At 49.8% G+C, this 16,654-nt stretch overlaps 1 protein-coding gene across 6 annotated transcripts in view; it reads left to right on the forward strand.

The window, feature by feature from the left end:
- LOC119431810 (zinc finger homeobox protein 4) overlaps positions 1–16,654 on the forward strand; it is a 314,132-nt gene that overhangs the window by 228,474 nt on the left and 69,004 nt on the right. For 4 of the 6 annotated variants that reach the window (XM_037699276.2, XM_049670602.1, XM_049670604.1 and 1 more), the window contains one exon: positions 8,327–8,359. The exons of 1 other annotated variant lie outside the window; for it this stretch is intronic. The gene's annotated coding sequence lies outside the window, so the exon portion shown is untranslated. Of the gene's footprint in view, positions 1–8,326; positions 8,360–10,159; positions 10,292–16,654 lie in introns of those variants that run through there. One more of the 6 variants, XM_049670611.1, reaches the window with a different exon arrangement.

Raw genomic sequence — 16,654 nt, forward strand, 5'->3', positions numbered from 1 at the left:
CTCTCAGGCGTGCTTCGGCAACTGTGCTCCGTTATCTGTATTTTCCGTTGTGTGCGTGCGTTTCGTTTGTTTCATTGAAGACGCTGCCTTGTCTTTTTTCGTCTTCGATCTCGGCGTCGTGTGGGCGGCCGGTTGGTGTGCGAGTGATACTCCTCTTATCGGGTCCTGTGATCTCAGCGCGGCCGCGATATTTTGCGGCGCCCGACAAATGGCCGCTGCTTCTCGCGAGCACGCTAAACATCATGCTTGTGGGAAAAGACGGAAGACAGGCCAAGCGTGTATGATGTTCTTGGTTTAAACACGTTGGCGGGCTAGTTGGTTAGAATCCATGATATAATGTGTATCATGTCCTCTCTTCGATCGCCCGTGTCTTTTTCTTAGCGCAATGTTTAGTCTCAACAAGACCCAATTAGCCCAGTTCTTCACTCTCCTCGGCCACAGGCCGCCACGTGCTGGCAACAATGGCAAGTGCTGTTCCCGTATCTCCAGGGTGTCTTCGGCCCCATCCGGGGAGCATGTTTGCTTGTCGGTGCTACGCTTGAACAGTTTCGGTGAACACGGCCTCACGGCTGCCTTTGAGCATTGGTGCGCGAATAGAACAGGCTCGTTATGGCCGAATGCAGGTAACTATGAGTGCACCCTGCGCCATTATTCGCTGAGAGTCGGTGGTGTTTAGGCTGCCCAGCGCTTAGAAAAAAGAAAGAGAGAGAGAAATTGCCGAAGCAAAGCTTGGGTTCTGCGCATGCGCAGTGCTGCGCTCATGATTGAGTACGTTAGACCCCGTTTAGCGGGCGCTTACGCACGCTATGCGATCTTTGAAGGGACACTAAATCAGTTTAGGCGGATAAAGCGTTCTTTGAAAACTCTGTTATCGCTAATTTCTAATAGGTTAATTACTAGAAGAGAAAATGAAGGTCAAGGTTTCATCTTTTGAATTTCGCGCCGAATTCCTAACGCCGGTACTTCACTGGGACGTCACGGATTTCAAAGTGTGTTTTCATATTGAGGCCGCGTAGGCCCAGCAAAAGTTCCTGAAACAAGCTATGTTCAAACTTTGGCTCCTTTAGAACACAATGTGGTCTCTCTTTACCGGTAATTAATTAAATTGGCCCTAGAAAATGCTGTCAAAATCCGTGTCGTCACAGCGAGCTGGTGGTGGAACTTCAAGGAGGCGTCGCCACTCGACTTTTGTTATTGCGCTTTTTCTGGTTCCCCAAGCGTCTTTCGTGGTTAGAGGGGGGCTTTCGATATTGTAGGAGGCTAAATTACTGATACAGAAGAAATCATTTTTCTTTTCAGTGTGCCTTTAAGGCCGGAGGTGCAGGGCGAGCGAGGAATGCAGTAAGTAATAGAGAGAGTATTCGCGCGATGTTATCAAAGCCATTATCAGAGTGTCGTCCATAACTTCCAGAGTACTTTCGAGATAAGCCGGAATTAAGCGGATCGGATTCAGGCGAAGATGTTGAGCGTGCTGCTGCTACACCAGCTTGGCAGCCGTGATGACGATGATGCGTATCGTCTTATGGATGGAATTTTACGTAATTATGGGAAGTAAGAACGAAGCTACGATTTTTCTCCGGTATTTCAAATTTCCGTCAATTACTGCGCGAACCTCGGATTAAGGAAATAATGTCCCATCTCTATCAGAAGTAGCCATTGATTTTCATTTTGGCAAGCGAAGATGGCCTTGTAACAGGCACAGGCTGAGCGAAAAAAAAAAAAAAAGAAAGAAGGCTACACAAGCCGGTGCAATTAACTGCTTCGCAGGCTGTCATAGTTCGTGGCCATGCATATCTGTTAGCTGGCACACTAGTACCATCAATATTTAAGAGCGTTCTGCCCATTGCTGTTTACTGTCGTGCTAGTCTTGCTCGTCCTTTCGAGGAACTTGCATTTTCACCCGAATAACTGCGATTGTTATCGCCTTCTCGGGAGTTCCAACACGTGCAGGACTAGCTTCGTTTATTTTCTTTTACTTTGTTCGCCCAAAAATGTACTGTCTTTCTGTCCAGGGGTAAACGTGGAGGCTCCTAGATCGCCCATTCATTTCCCCATTATACAAAGGCGAGACTTCTCGTTAAGCTGTATATGTATTTTGCTTCCTTTTTTCCCAAGGAATGCCTGCTGTATAACTATTTCAAGGCATACCGCAGCTAGAAGTGCGAGTGCCTCGCCTTCGGTGACAAAGGCCATCTCACCTTTCGTTTCGAACACCGGCCGTTTAAGTTGAGCCTTTCTCTTTCTTTTTTTCCTAGAAACCACGCGGCCATTGCCCTGCACAGACTTCGAAGAACAATTACTGCAAGCTATGGGTGTCTCCAAAAATTGTCTCCGTGTCTTGGCGTAGCGGATTTGTCAGCCCGTCGACGCCTGCTCTCCCATCTGCAAAGCCTAATGGCGTACGCAGAATGCGAGACCTGGCAGGGAAAAGTGTGGGGAGGAAGCCGAAGAAAAGGCGGCGCAGTGGTCGACGGTGCTTGAGTGCACCCCCTGAACGCTTCCGTCTGTAAAACAGACCAGGAACAATGGCAAATCTCTTCCGGGGACTGGGTGCTATGCTACGAGGCTGCTTTGTTTCTTTTCACTGCAGCCTGGCTGCCTGTCCCATCTTTTGTCTTCTCCTGCTCGTCTTCCTTTTTATCGCTGTCATGCGTCCTTTAGCCACCTCAAGGCCATGACAGCGTGAATCCGGCGCGCCCAGCCGTCGCACGGTGTTCTTCTCGGGATCGTCTCTTTGTGTCTGAATCCGGCATTTGAAACAAACACTGCTCGGGGGAGCGCTGGCTTCTCGAAAATTCTCGCGGGTACGGCGCTCGGTAACGTGAACGGAGGAGGAGGCCAAGGAGTAGTGGGGGGGGGGGGGGGGGGGGTTCCGCGCGTCGCCAAGTGCGACTGCCGTCCACATGGCTGTCACTGGGACGCATTGAGCCGGTCAAACACTGCTGGAGGGGCTCTTATCTGTCCGGTACCCCTCTACAGGCTCCTTTTCTTCCAGGGATTAAAGCTTTGTAATTAGCTCCCCGAGCAATAATTACCTTCCCCGATCAGCATACGTTCGAGCGTCGTGGATGACCTTGGCGGCGCGCCTTCTCCCGCCGTTGATTCTCTTCGCGACTGCCATTTGGAGAAGGTGGCGCGCTTTGAGGAGGGTCTTTTCTCACCCTCGCTCCCTGTCTACATCTGCGGTGAGGAGGGGAACCATCGTGCGCGCGCGCCCGGACGAGCCTCGAAAAGCGTCGTGAAGAATGGTGGCGGTTTTCCTGATGACAACGCTGCCATTAGCTGCCATCCGTCGGCGTGGCTAGTGTGGCACTACTGGCCGGAATGAACCGTGAACATTGCACTGCAGCTTTTTTTTCTCTTCCTTTTTTTTTCTTTCTTTCTATTTTTGAGGTGAGAGACGTGCATGACCCGACATGGTTATCTGACACGCATTCCACTGATTGCCGCGGTACCGCAATTTTCACGCCCAGAGATGGCGCGGCCGCAGTGCAGCATGAAGACGTTCACATGTCCGTGACGCTGCTGGAAGGGGCGCGCTTGGCGAGCGGAGCTAATTGCGCTGCAGTTTTTCCCAGATGTATTTCACTGCGTGATTAGATTCACAACGTGATAAGATTCTGTCCAAACTGAAAAGGAAAAAAAAAAAAAAAGAACCTTCAGTCACGAATACACCTGGGCCGCGATTTTGTAGCGATGCCTTATGACTTATTCTATACTAGTCTTATCATCCACCGCTCACTACTGGCTGATCCCGTTGATAACGCGAGCGGACCGTCGCTCTGACCACTGACAAAGCGCGATAAGCGCGAAAAGGCATTATTACCGGGAAGGCATCGCTACAAAACACCCGCCCTGTATTAAGTACTTGAATTCATAAAACGTAGATGGTGCAAACGCAGCCTGTCGCTCTGCTAGTACGAAAGCACACACTTTCGCTTGTACTGTGCTCCGCAGCATCGATAACATTTGGCTCAGGGCTAGTTGGTGGCTGACAAAGTGGGCTTGTTTTGTTGCCACACACGCACACACGTAGCACAAATGGTTTCCAGCAGAACGTATGGACGCGGACAGAAAGGGACGATGACACACGCTGGACTAGCAACTGAAGTTGTCCAGTTGCTAGTCCAGCGTGTGTCGTCGTCCCTTTCTGTCCGTGTCCATACGTTCCGCTGGAAACCACTTGTGCTATGCGCACCCAACACACACACACACACACATAATCATGCGCGTGAGAAGCCAACAAACAATGACACCAAGGACAACATAGGGGAAATTACTTGTACTTACTAATTATTGAATGAAAGAAATTATAAATTAATGGAAATGAAAATGGATGAAAAAACAACGTGCCGCAGGTGGGGAACGATCCCACGTCTTCGCATTACGCGTGCGATGCTCTTCCCAATTGAGCTACCGCGGCACCGTTTTCCCACCCACTTTCTGGGGTATTTATCATTTACCACTAGAACTAACCCTGGGAGTGTATATACACCTCGCTTCCCTGTTCGGTTTTAACTTTCGCTGCATTTGAGGACTACATGAAAGGGACAAAAGAAAAAAGAAACACTGGGCACGTGCGGCACAAAAGCGGGTCTGCAACAACTGCGGGAGGTGTGGCGCTTTTTCTTAAGCATCATTTTAATGAGGTGCACTACTTATGGCAGCCGCACGTCGCTCATCTTATGCCCCACTTAATTCGACTGTCTAGTGTATATCCGTTTTCTCTGAGTATCTCACACTTGCTTACTTTAAAACGACGTTGATAGGCAAGTTGCTTACATCTCTTTCTGCCTAAAAACACAGCAGTCGCTCGTTTCGCAGCGTCTGATAGTCGCGTCGCTGGTTCAGAAAGTATCTGCGTGGAGCAGCCAGCGTCTGTAAAAGTTGCGGATCCCGAGAAGGCTTGGGCAATGTTCTCATAGTGCCTGTAAAGGAAACCGCAGCTGTGTTCAAGTGAGCACAGCTGCGGTTGTGTGTAGTTCCTTCACCTCTCAATTTAAACATGGCTCACCATGCGCGCGTTTCTTTTCAGACTACAAACGTGTGTGTGCATAAAAGCTCGTGTAAGTTGCCTAAATATTATGTCATTCACGCACTTTCGCTGTCAACCGGCGGGGTTCCATAAGTACTTGTGCATACCTCATGATCAGTATCGCATTCAATTCCTGGCGTCGTGTGAGATCTAGGTTTGGGCTAGTTCTCTTCACTGGGTGGCTGCTTTTGTCGCTATTGGGCTGCTTTTGTCGCGTTTTGGGGCTGCTTTTAGCGTCACACGGTGGAACATTCGCGAGTCGCCATATTTGCGGACTTTGGTGAAAAAATGCCCAGTGTAAGGTAGAACGGTGCGCGTGCATATTGTCGGAAATTCTTGCTTAATTTCGCTGTTTGTTGACCTCAGTTTAGTTAACCTAAAATCAATATTTAATTAAATTTCACGGCAACAGGCGCTTCCGCGTGCGATCATGGAAGCCGTATCATAGCCCCATTCTAAGAGATTCTCTCTGTTTTCTTAGGTCCCGCACCCATTCGTTCTCCCTCCGCGATTACCGAATCGTTTATTGCGACGTGAATCGGACGCGATCTTACATCAGTTTTGCGATAAAGTGGGAGAGAGGCTCGTTGGTATCTTTCTCTCCATTTCCTAGGCTCTTTTTCTTCTTCTTTTTTCGTTGCGTTGCTTTGCTGAGATGGTTGCTGAGCCAGTAAATGTGTAACTGTTGCCGATTTCCACACCGTTGCTAGCTCGCCTGAAGCTTCAGGGAACTCGGCCCTTGCTCAGGCGCCCAGTTGTGTTAAGCGTCACGCAGTTTATTAGCTCTTTTCGTTTTCGTGTGTTCCTTGATTGCGTTATATATTGGCATTTCTGTAGTGGAAATTATCGTACAGGCTGTTTGCGATTCCGTTTGCATCGAGGCAAAGTAATGAATACGTTCGTTCACTTTCGCCGTCGTCTGGTGCATGCTGAGTTGAGTCGCTTGTACCTTTGTTCTCAACCTGGGCACAGGCATAAGCCTCTGTTGCTAGAAGAATATTGTTCCCATCCAAGGGCCTCGACTTTACCACGTCCAGCCAAGCCCTCGCACACCCTCTAATCTGTTGGGGTTTGGCAGTGTTAAGTTGGTGCTATTGAATGGAAACAATACTGTTCTTCTCGCGGAGAGAACACTTGTAAGAGACTACGGCCGTGTGAAATTTTCGGAATACTTCTTGGAAAGCCTTTGTGCTAGCGCTTTCCTCCTGAAAGGACCGCGCTTAAAGTGAGTAATGTACACTCAGCAGACGAGAGTTATTTGTTGGAAAACAGCATTTCTGGCTCGTGTATCAGAAATTCAGGTCCAGCGATCCTACGGGCAGCAGCGTGCGATGGTTTTAGGTCCGTCCAGCTAGGATTTTCTAAGCATGCCGGAATCATGAGAACTTGTTTGTAGTATTATGGAAGTCGCATCTACATATGCAGTGACGCTATTATTGATACAAGTTGCGCTGGAGGATGTCCGCTCCGAATGTGGACGATAATTCATCCAGAGAACAATTTAATTTATCGAAATGAAATTTGTAGGGGATGTTGGGCATATCAAGTGAGATGTGTGGGCGGCAAAGTTAGAAGCTTGTCGGGTAATTAGGCGCATCTTTGGAAATCTCCAAAGTTATCTTCATTGCGTTTTGGAGCTCTCAACAGTGAGTCGTGGAGGGCGATTGGTCGTATCAAACTGACCTTTGGTAGCAATCAAAAGTTCGTTGGGAGGAGTGTGCCCGAGAAATTTCAAAGCTTTAGGTGATTTTAAAGCTTGTGCAGGCGGTTTCGAAAGTGGCGTTGGAGAACTTTAAAGGCACAGTAAGGAAGAACCTTAAATCAGTTTAGACTTGTAAAGTATTCCTTCAACAGTTTATTTTCGTTCATTTGGAATGAAAAGGATGGTTAACCGCGTTTTTTGCTTTTTTTCTTTGGCTTCAAATAATTGCGCCGAAACCTCGGCGCGAAGTCCGTGTGACGTCATGCAGCTCGAAGTATTTGCTGTTGTTTGAATGGCTGGCGCAGGGAAAGTCTTCGTTTTGCTGCTGTAGAAGAATGATTTACTAATACCGCTTAAAATGAAATGTTCGCTTTGTTGTCACTTTCTAGAACGCTCCTTCTAGCAAGTGAATGAAACTTTAAAGTTCTCTACGTATGCGTCGGTTCAATATATATATATATATATATATATATATATATATATATATATATATATATATATATATATGGTTTCTCTAAGCAAATTTCGCAGTAGTTATGGTTTTGAAACTTTGCACGCTGATATGCGAGACTGTCCGTCTCAACAGTTGGAGGCATCTTTCTAAGCTCGGGGCTGTTCATTTGCGCTTTAGTTGTAAGCGCGAAGGCTGTGGGCAGAATGCAAGAGGTCTGTGAGAATTTTCCGCAAGAACCGGAAACGCCTCTTTCCTGAGTAAAGAAAGCGCTGGTCGCGGCGGTCTCTTTTGTCTTGAATGTTGCTTTGCTGGACGTGATTGTGAAATGTCGCACAATAATAATAATAATAATAATAATAATAATAATAATAATAATAATAATAATAATAATAATAACACATATTCTCCAGGTGCAACCGCCTAATATGCGTAAGCGAGTAATAATTAACGTCGGAGAAAGATTGTCATAAACTGAATGCTTGACGAGAATTAACTTTTATCTGAAGTGCTCCTGCATTCAAAGAAAAGCGACGGAGTGATACCGAGAAGAGCATTCCTCATTGTTCCTATTGTAAATTTTCTAAATTCCTTCCATTCTAAATTGTTCAATGAATTTTGTTTTTCTTTTAAAAATATAATCGCCCATTCATCTGATCTCACTTCTCAATTACACACTGCTCTTTATTTGCAGTTTTGCCTCTTCAAGCTCATTTTTCTGAATTCATTAACTGTGTGTACAACCACCCGATTCTTGGCCCATTCTCCATAGTGGGTACGAGCAAGATTCTCAAGGCACATCATCATCATCATCAGAGCATGTTGATTCCCCGTAGTTTAACGGTTAGAGCCATGGTTTAAGGAGCAATCAAGGCCACAACAACAACAACAACAAGAATTTACCGTGTATGGGCCATGTTCTGCTAGGGAAGATGAAGAATTGACAACTTTAGAGTGTGCCAGATATGAGAGTGTTCCCATGTGCATAGAGAGCGATCTTTATTTGAAATCAAATACTCTAAGTCGGGGTCTTTACGACATGACCTGTGATTCGAGCATAGGGGGACCGTGTATATTGCCTTATCGTTGAAAGCGTGTGTTCAGTGAACTCAAAGCTCATATCTGGTTTTGTCTGCAGGTGCAGTTTCTTGAAGCCTTCTCAACATGCTAGGTGAGTGTACGATACTTTCTTTTTCCTTGTCGTGAACAGATGTTCGCTGAGACCCGCTTCGGGAAAGGCGCATCTGTTCTGCTAACGCACTAAAATGAAGCGCGAACTAAACAAATATTTTTAGCTTGTTTTCAATAATTCCTTATTCAGTGTTTTTATTATTGTTATCCACAGAAAAGAGAGGGCTGGAGACGGTGCGCACTTGTTTTTTCAGGCACTTGGAAAGGTAGCTATATAAGTGGTTCTCTGAATACTCTGCCTCACATAGCAGAAGCGAAAACAAAGTTTGTTCGCGTTTCATTTTAGCGCGATGGTATTTCGATAGTGTATATGCTCAGTGCTCATTTTCGTACTTAGGGGCGTGCAACACGACTAAGTACGAAAGGACAGCGCTCCTTCACGTCACAATGACGCACTCACATTTTGAGTTACCCAAGTCTAGAGTGAAGTCATAATGTGAAGCACCACTGCATGCATTGATACATCATCGGTGAGAGGATAGCATCGCATCAATTGGCATCAGAGCATTGGCCAACATGCTCGTGTCCTTCCCACCGTAGCGAATGTGTTTTCTTCTGGGAGCATAAACACGCTGGAAAGACAGAGATGTGCGGATACAGAATGTCCAGGAACCCGCAAATGTATACGCACTATGGGCACCCTGTACTGTTCAGAGGGCGCTACGACGTTTTCGTGTTTCACCCCAGCGTTGCCGATACCGGCCGCTAGAGAGGTGATGAAAATGATACGCCATTCCTAACGATAGCGGTCATTTCGTCGCTCATCTGAGTGTTATGCCTTGCGCATGCGCAATTTCGACGTTTTCACAAGTCGGACACTCTTGCACCGTGATAAGCGATGGAAAGTGTCACGGCGAATGTATGCAGCGTCCCTCCAGTTTTGCTTCCACCACTCGGCTGTGTGTTCTGACGCTGCTGTCTACTCTGCAAAGCTTTAGCGCAGGGCGCCTATAGGCTATATTTGTTCATTTGTCCTAAAACTCTACGCTGCTATTAAGCGAGTTAAATGAAAAGCTATGTGGCGAGGCTACGATGTGTGATTTTGGAGGGGGAAAAAAATGAGGTTCATCATCGCCTGCTGGTTGTTAGCCGGAGTGCACGTAAACTTTGGGGGGGGGGGGGGGGGTCCAAGATGAGCTCGTACCAGCTGGTCCAGCTTCCAATACGCTCACAAACCTCTTGGAAACGCACATGCATGTTTGTTTCGCTTTTGTTTGCTTGTCTCAGCGCCTTACTCGTATGACCGGCACGTCAGCATTGTCGGGCCTTAGCAGAACGCTGATCTACGTCGACATTTCGATTGGTTTTCTTTTGACCCTCTCATTTCCCACGAATGACGTATCTGTGGTCGCACTCTGGGCCTCTGCTCGGTGGTCGCCTGTCGTGTTTCGCCAACACGTCGGAACTGGGTGGCCGTGGTCAGTCCCGGGCCGCAGCTGCGTTCTACGAAACGTGTCCTGGAGACCAGTTGGTCATCGACGCGCTCGCCCAAAGGCGCAGCTGTGGGTCTCCCCCCCTCCCTTCGAGAATAAGAAAGTGAAAGAAAAGAACGCACCGCGAAGTCACACAAATTGCGCCGCTGTGACAGAGCCGTTTGTCGTCTTTGACACCCTTTTCCCTTTCCGCGCTGACGAACGCTGCGAGGCGCTGGTATTTTTATTAACAGTCCGGCCCGGCCGACTGGACGCTTGTCTGCATGCATGCCATCTGGGCCAATCAGCGCCCGTGAAGGAGCTCGGTTCACAGCCCCATATATCCATTGTCAGGCGAACGAAAGAAATAAGGTACGCAGAAGGAAAAAAAAAATACAAAAGGCTGTCTCGGAATATGTGAAACGTTCATTAGTCAGCTGACTGAAACGGTTGGGTATCGCACACTCATCATCGCTCGGAACGGATACGTCTATTGTTCTGTAAGTATGCGCTTCCGTTTATTGCCGGCGCAATGCACGCAGATGGGCAAGACATATTAGTGTGTGAGGATTCGTGCCTTGTTTGAGAACGTTGAGGTTAAGGCGATCGCACCGTGCCATCCAGAGACAACGCGTGTGAAGGTAGACGAAATAGTTACATCCAAGAACGTTTCTGATAGCTGACTAATAATAATTATAATAATAAGTTTGTTTGCATCAGACACATACATGGTGCTGGAGACCAACGGATAAAGCTGCCGAGATGGACCGCTTGACCAAGCCACAGGCCCCCACAAAATAGCGGCTGCACGGCTACGTGATGCTATATTCATGGCTTACCATTCCGTATTCGGAAAAAGCACCTGAGGTAAATGTTTCGCTCGGGCAAAATGCAGCAGGTGCATCACAATTGATTTGTTCAGCTACGGCAGCCCGTTTAACGTTTGCAATGGTTGCCGTGAAGAGGTCCCGAAATCGCACTTACTACCTTGCACGAATATTCTGGCTCCAGCGTGCTTTATAGTATAACTGAAAGCTCATTTTTCTTGCGCGGAGAGCAGCATCATCGCTGCCCGTGCGCTGTCGGCATTATATGCTCTTCTGGCTCTAGCAAGTGCGCGAGTTGGCAAGGCGACTGGTCGTTCTCGCTAAGCGCGTCTACCGGCAGAGCGTTGTGTATCAAGAAGTTGCTGTTATTGCTAGTCTGCTGGCAGGGCCGGCGGATCGCGCTTGAGCGCCAAGCGAGTGATAAACGAGCTTGTTTGAGTAAGCGCATTGCCCGCGGAGAAAGTCTAGTCGCGCTAGCCGCGGCGGATCGAGAGAGGGGCGCGAGGAGGGGAAACCCGCGGGCCGCCGTTGACGGAGCGTCACCTGAATGTCGTGTGGGAACGGGCTGTTCCAGCGGTCGGGTCCATCTCCTGTTCTCCCTGGTGTGCAGTTGCGTGCCGATCGTTTGCACAGGCTGCCGGCATAGTGGTGACTGCAGGCAGCGTTCCCGCGCTCCTGGGCTCGGTGTTGGTTGCATCACACCCCTTCCTCCTTTATCGCACGGCGACTGGTGCGATGTTTTGACGCACCGCGGGAACTGTCTGTCACGCTACGTTATACAGGATGTCGGGACACTCGAGAAGCCACGTTCCTCTCTCGGGAAAGCCGCGGACCATATAGGTAGTTCCACGGATTCTACGGGATTTCCACTACGCAGTGCGCGTCGTATGGAATGAATCCTACGGCCGAGAAAGCCTGCCCCATTCATCTCATCACGTTTAAGCAGCGCGTTCGTTGAATCTTCTCGCTTCTGTGTTGTTACCTTGGCAACCAGGGGAACGCTTAGTGTTCTTTCGACGCGCGTGGTGCATACTGTCATTCGCAATGATCATCACTGACAGCCGCTGTACTTACTGCGATCCACAGTACCGCCTAGGTGTGGAGCAGAACGTGTCCCTCATCAGCCTGAGCGCGGCCCGTTGACGGGGTGAGCGCCTTGACGCGTTCGTGCGCGGCGGCTCCCTTTGCCGAGTGCACGCTGTCGCGGACGGTCTCTGTGTCTTCCTGCCGCCCGAGCAGCAGGCTTATTGTTTCCCGGGAAAAATCGGGGCCACCTGTACTTTGGCGCTGCTCGTCCGGTCGTGAGCAGGGCGAGCCTCTCTAATTACGCCCAAATGAGGCTGGCCCGCGCGCGCCCTCTGCTGCAGCGCGGCGGGGGCCGCGTCAGGCGCCAGCTGGCTGCCCAGTTTCCGCACCACCGGACACGCCGATTGGTGCCGCAGATCTGCGAATGCATTCACCGCTGCCGAACGGAGGCCCCCCTTTCTGTTTGCTTTCTCAGGAGGCGGCTTCGATGGCTGGCTGACGCATGCTTTTCTTTCTGGCTCACCCTCTCCGCAAAAGTACCGGCACGACGGCGTAAGCGCGAGCGTTTCCGGTAGCGACGAGAAAGAAAGAAAAAAAGATGCCGAGCGGCATTTTGGTGAGCGTCTTGGGCGTGCCTGCCCCACCGCTCCTCGGTACGGAAATGAAGCGTGCTTCGCAAGTTGGTTTCGTGTGACGCGTCCTTAACGCCGTGCAGGAAACTATTCGCTGGTATTCGCAGTTCCGATTCGCGCATCGTTTCGATCACTAACTGCGTGCGTTCGCGCGGGGGGTACCTGCGCTTTGACAGCTCGTTCGAGATGACGTCGCCGAATGTCGAGCAGTTTAATGGCCCTCAAAAGACGCAGCTGCTACAGAGACGGCGGCCCGGGGTGTGCGCAGATTCGCTCGCGTCATCGCTCGGGCGAAATCCAGAAGCCACCGTTTGCGCGGCCGGATCCGGCGTGTTTCCCGCGCGGCGGCTCCCCAGGGTCGCACTCGCAGCGTTCGTGTCGACGTGTTACGCCGCGGTGTCTCAAGGCTCTCGCGGTTTAATTACTTGTTTCTACGAGGCTCACGTGGCGTTCGCTTTCCTCGCCACCCGTCCCGCGCCTCCTCCTTTTCTCTGGCGCACTTTAATGACAGTGACGAGTCCCGTCAAAACGATCCTGTAGTGTATCCGGGATAGTCTCGGGCGGCCCTCGCCGTCTTCTCATCATCATCAGCGGCGCTTAATTTATTTGCTCCTTTTCCTCGGAGCGCCTTTGTTGGCGTATTTTTTTTTTTTCTCCGCGCACCCTCTCCCGTCGGCGTTATTATTTGGCGCATCGGGAGCGAGTGTTTTTGTGGTGCGTGCTCCCGTCCATCCGTCCGTCCGTCGCCAGGAGGGCGAGAAGGCTGGACGGCGAGTCGTGCCCGTTCGCGGGATGCGAAAACCTTTGCTTTCTTTCTTTTCCTTCCGCCGCTGCCTTCGTTGTTCTTTTGCGCCGGTACCTCTGCTATTTGGCGCCTCAAATTGGTTATAATACGGCTTGCGTTTTTTCGTAGATATAATTACAGTACTCGCCTTCGTGAGTGCGGCGGACTTTGCACGCTTTCTGTCTGGCCGTCGCCGAGCCCTCTCCTGCATGCGGCGCCCGCGAGGAGGCCGACAGAAAATGACTGAGAGCGTTTATAATTACAAAGCCCTCGCTCATTTTCCAGTCGTCTCGTGGCGTCGTTTGGAGGCGCCCCTCTTCACGAGCAGCAGCCCGCTTTCTTTTCACTGTTCACTGCCGACTTTCCTGTTATTTCGTCCTTTCTTCGTACGCTAATAACGTCTACTTAGTGACGGACAGACGTAGATGAGATGGTAGATGACTGGAATCCCTCCGTAGTTTGTGCCCCCCCTCTCTTCCTGTGCCAGCCGCGTGAGCCTCTCGTCACGCTGGCGTGTTTGTACAAAAGAAACCGGGGGCCGAGCAGATAGCCAGAAAAGCGGGCGAGGGCTGGTCACGCAGCGAGAGCAACGCGCCCCTGTGTCGCTTGCGTGCGCGCTCTTGCTGCGGCCGCTTTCGTGAGCACGGCTGCCCTGCCCGCGCCTGCGTGTGCCACCCGCCGGTTGCATGCAAAGCTCGTGGCCGACGAGACGGACAGGTCGGGTGCCGGCAAACGCCTCCGTCATGAGCATTCATGTCGCAGCTATGTTCTGTGGCCTTGCGAACGACGGAAGAAGCGCCGTCACCCAGTGCGCGCGTTAATAAGTTGCACGTATGGCATTTCTCGCGTACGATCTCTTCTTTGTTTGGCTATAGTCAAATTTGCGTAAAGCTTCCGCCACATTGCCATGGAAAACCATGTGCATATCGTGCTGAACGGTCGATCTGAAATCTCTAAGCTCGCTGTTCTGCGAAACTTTCTTCCGTGCAAAAGCGCCCGTCCTAATACCAGCCTCTCTGAATGTTTCGAATGAAGGAAAAGGTAATGACATCTGCAGAACCGTGAGCTGTGCAAGTTGGATCTGATCCATTTTGAGACAGGCGCGCGATATAAACGAGAGCACTAGGCGCTGCGTCCTTTCTTACCTACTGTCCTCGTTTCTAGTGCGTCTGTCTCAGCATTAATGCCATCTGTCTTCCACGTTTCTCACGATTTGAGTAACTTGGCTGTTGTGAAGACTACGCAGGATAGGGGTGGGTTGGGCTGAAATGATGCCACTCCATAGAGGAACAGAGTGGTCACAACGTTCTAAAAGACGGGTCAGGCGCAGAAATTGAATCAAATTTCCAGAACAGTACTGCGAAGCGATTATAGCTATGCGACTGACCAGAAGCTTTCAATGCGCGCTTTCCCCCCAAACCGCGGCTTCTGTGAGCTCGACGTAAAAATATAACCTTCAGGGTAGAATATTTGGTTACAGTGGCAGGCTAACACAATTTTGCGAATTGTCCACTGTCTGCAACGAAGTGGGCGCATGGGTTGCTTCAGACAAAAAGTAAAGAATATCTGTCGTGTTTTAGACGCTTGGAGTTAGAGCTGCTTTAATTCACTACTGGTACAAAAGAGTCCTGGGTGAATACGGATTGGCGAGTCTTTAGATGGGGAAGAGGCGGATGCTGAATGACGTCGTGGCCAGATGTAAGGTTTTTCATCGGACTTAGGGCACAGATGTCGCGGTCCATTCATTGAAAGAAATAAAAGAATGTTTGGTTGATGGGGGAGGGGGGGGGGGGGTCACGTCTATTCCTAAACATCCGTCGAGAGCGCTAAACAGCTTTAGCTTCACATTTATTGGTGGTTAATCAGTGTCATCCGGTTTGTGCGACTAACGCAGCTATGATTTTCGTTTTTTTTTTTTTTTTTTTTTTTGCCAGGCATTACGCATGACCAGCAACGTTCGGCAGTGACTCATGGTTCTGCACTGACATGGATGCTGTCGGAGGAAGGCAGTTTTTTTTTTTTTTTTTTTCGTTTTCGAAGCCCCCCATTATTTTGTTATGTCTGCTGGGTTGTGCGTGGATCGACTGCAGCGTTCACTTGCACATTCCCACGCCGGTTCCACTGCTATTCGATTGCGCTCGCCGATTAAATAGTGATGATGGAAGATCGGGTGGCAAAAAGGAACCTGAACCGAGCCTTGGTGGTGCAAGTGCTAATGAGAAATGGCTGGTTACGCTTTATTGGAAATGTTATTTCAGGTATGCGCTCTTTCATAACATCTGCTTTCGCTAGTAAGACTTATTCAGGGTTGTACATGTTATTACGCTATACCGAGACGTAGACGGGATTAGTTTTCGACAGAGACGTAGTCATCACAAAACTACTTTTCGATTGTTTCCGCCAAGTAGAGTCGTAACTCCTACCGTAATGCTGATAATAACTCCTAACACAGCGAACCTACGCAGCGTTAATGACAGAAAAGCTTTCAGCCTGACGCGCATATACTATTGTTGAATCGAGATGTAGCCGGGAACTACAGGGCTGGTGACGCCATCTTGGGACTCTGTGCGTCAGAAGTATGTTACAAGCACTCTTTGGAAATATTTTCAGTTAACTACGGGACTAGTTAAGTGACTGTAAATGAATTACATGTGTCTGTCCGACAGTAAGAGCATAGTAGTATCGTGTTTCAAGCAATTTATTATTATTATTTTATTGCACGCATCCAATAAAGGAAAATGTACAATTCTACAGTGTTTAAAATTTCAGCGCCTAATTCTGCACATTAATTTCTCCTGTCTTGTCGATGGAAACTACAAGAGCCATCGCTGTTGCAGTGCGCTCGCTGCGCCATGTGGTGCTCCACTCGCATCAGGCGCGTCACCAGAGGACGCGTCCTTCCGCCAAATCACTTCATCGTCCTCCGCCCGCTCCGGGCGGAGCTGCCGTGGTTGCCGGCTTTAGGCAGCGCCGCACTTCTCCTACTGCGCATGAACCGAACCATAAATTTCTGGTGGAAGGTTAACTCGCGCTCGACCTGCCAGTATTTTACGGCTGGCGGTGTATTTTACCGTTTCCTTTCTTTTGGTTCCGGCGAGCTTTATTGTTTTTACGGCTTCCGAAAAGAGATCTCTCGGAGAAAGGGCGCGACTGTGCGCTTCCCTTTCGGAGCGAGCGCCCCCCTCGCCCTTCGTGCCGCCGAGTCCGATGGACGACGGCTGGCTTGCGCTGCTGCGTCTGGGTGGGCCCTGTTTCTGCGAATGCGGCCTCTGCCGCTTTAAATTACTGCCGGCCTGGACGTCCGTTCCAGCTTTCTTCTTTTCCTGCTCTCGCGCATGCCGCGACAGTCGTCAGCGCGACTCCTTCGGCCGTTCCCCCGAACCGTCATTTGCGCCACGCACGTTTGCGCAGCGAACGACAGCCTTTTCCACAGGATATGCTGTAGCGCGAACTCCCCTTTGGGCAGGCCGTGCCGTATAGTATAGCTGTTCGGTTTTCGCGTAACCAATGATTGCAATAGCGCTCGCGTCCGGCGCGGTTAACACTGCGCATTACCGACAGTGCGAAATTAACATTTAGTTACAATAAGTGAAG

Source organism: Dermacentor silvarum, chromosome 1, assembly GCF_013339745.2.
Source record: "Dermacentor silvarum isolate Dsil-2018 chromosome 1, BIME_Dsil_1.4, whole genome shotgun sequence".
Taxonomy (NCBI): Eukaryota; Metazoa; Arthropoda; class Arachnida; order Ixodida; family Ixodidae; genus Dermacentor; species Dermacentor silvarum.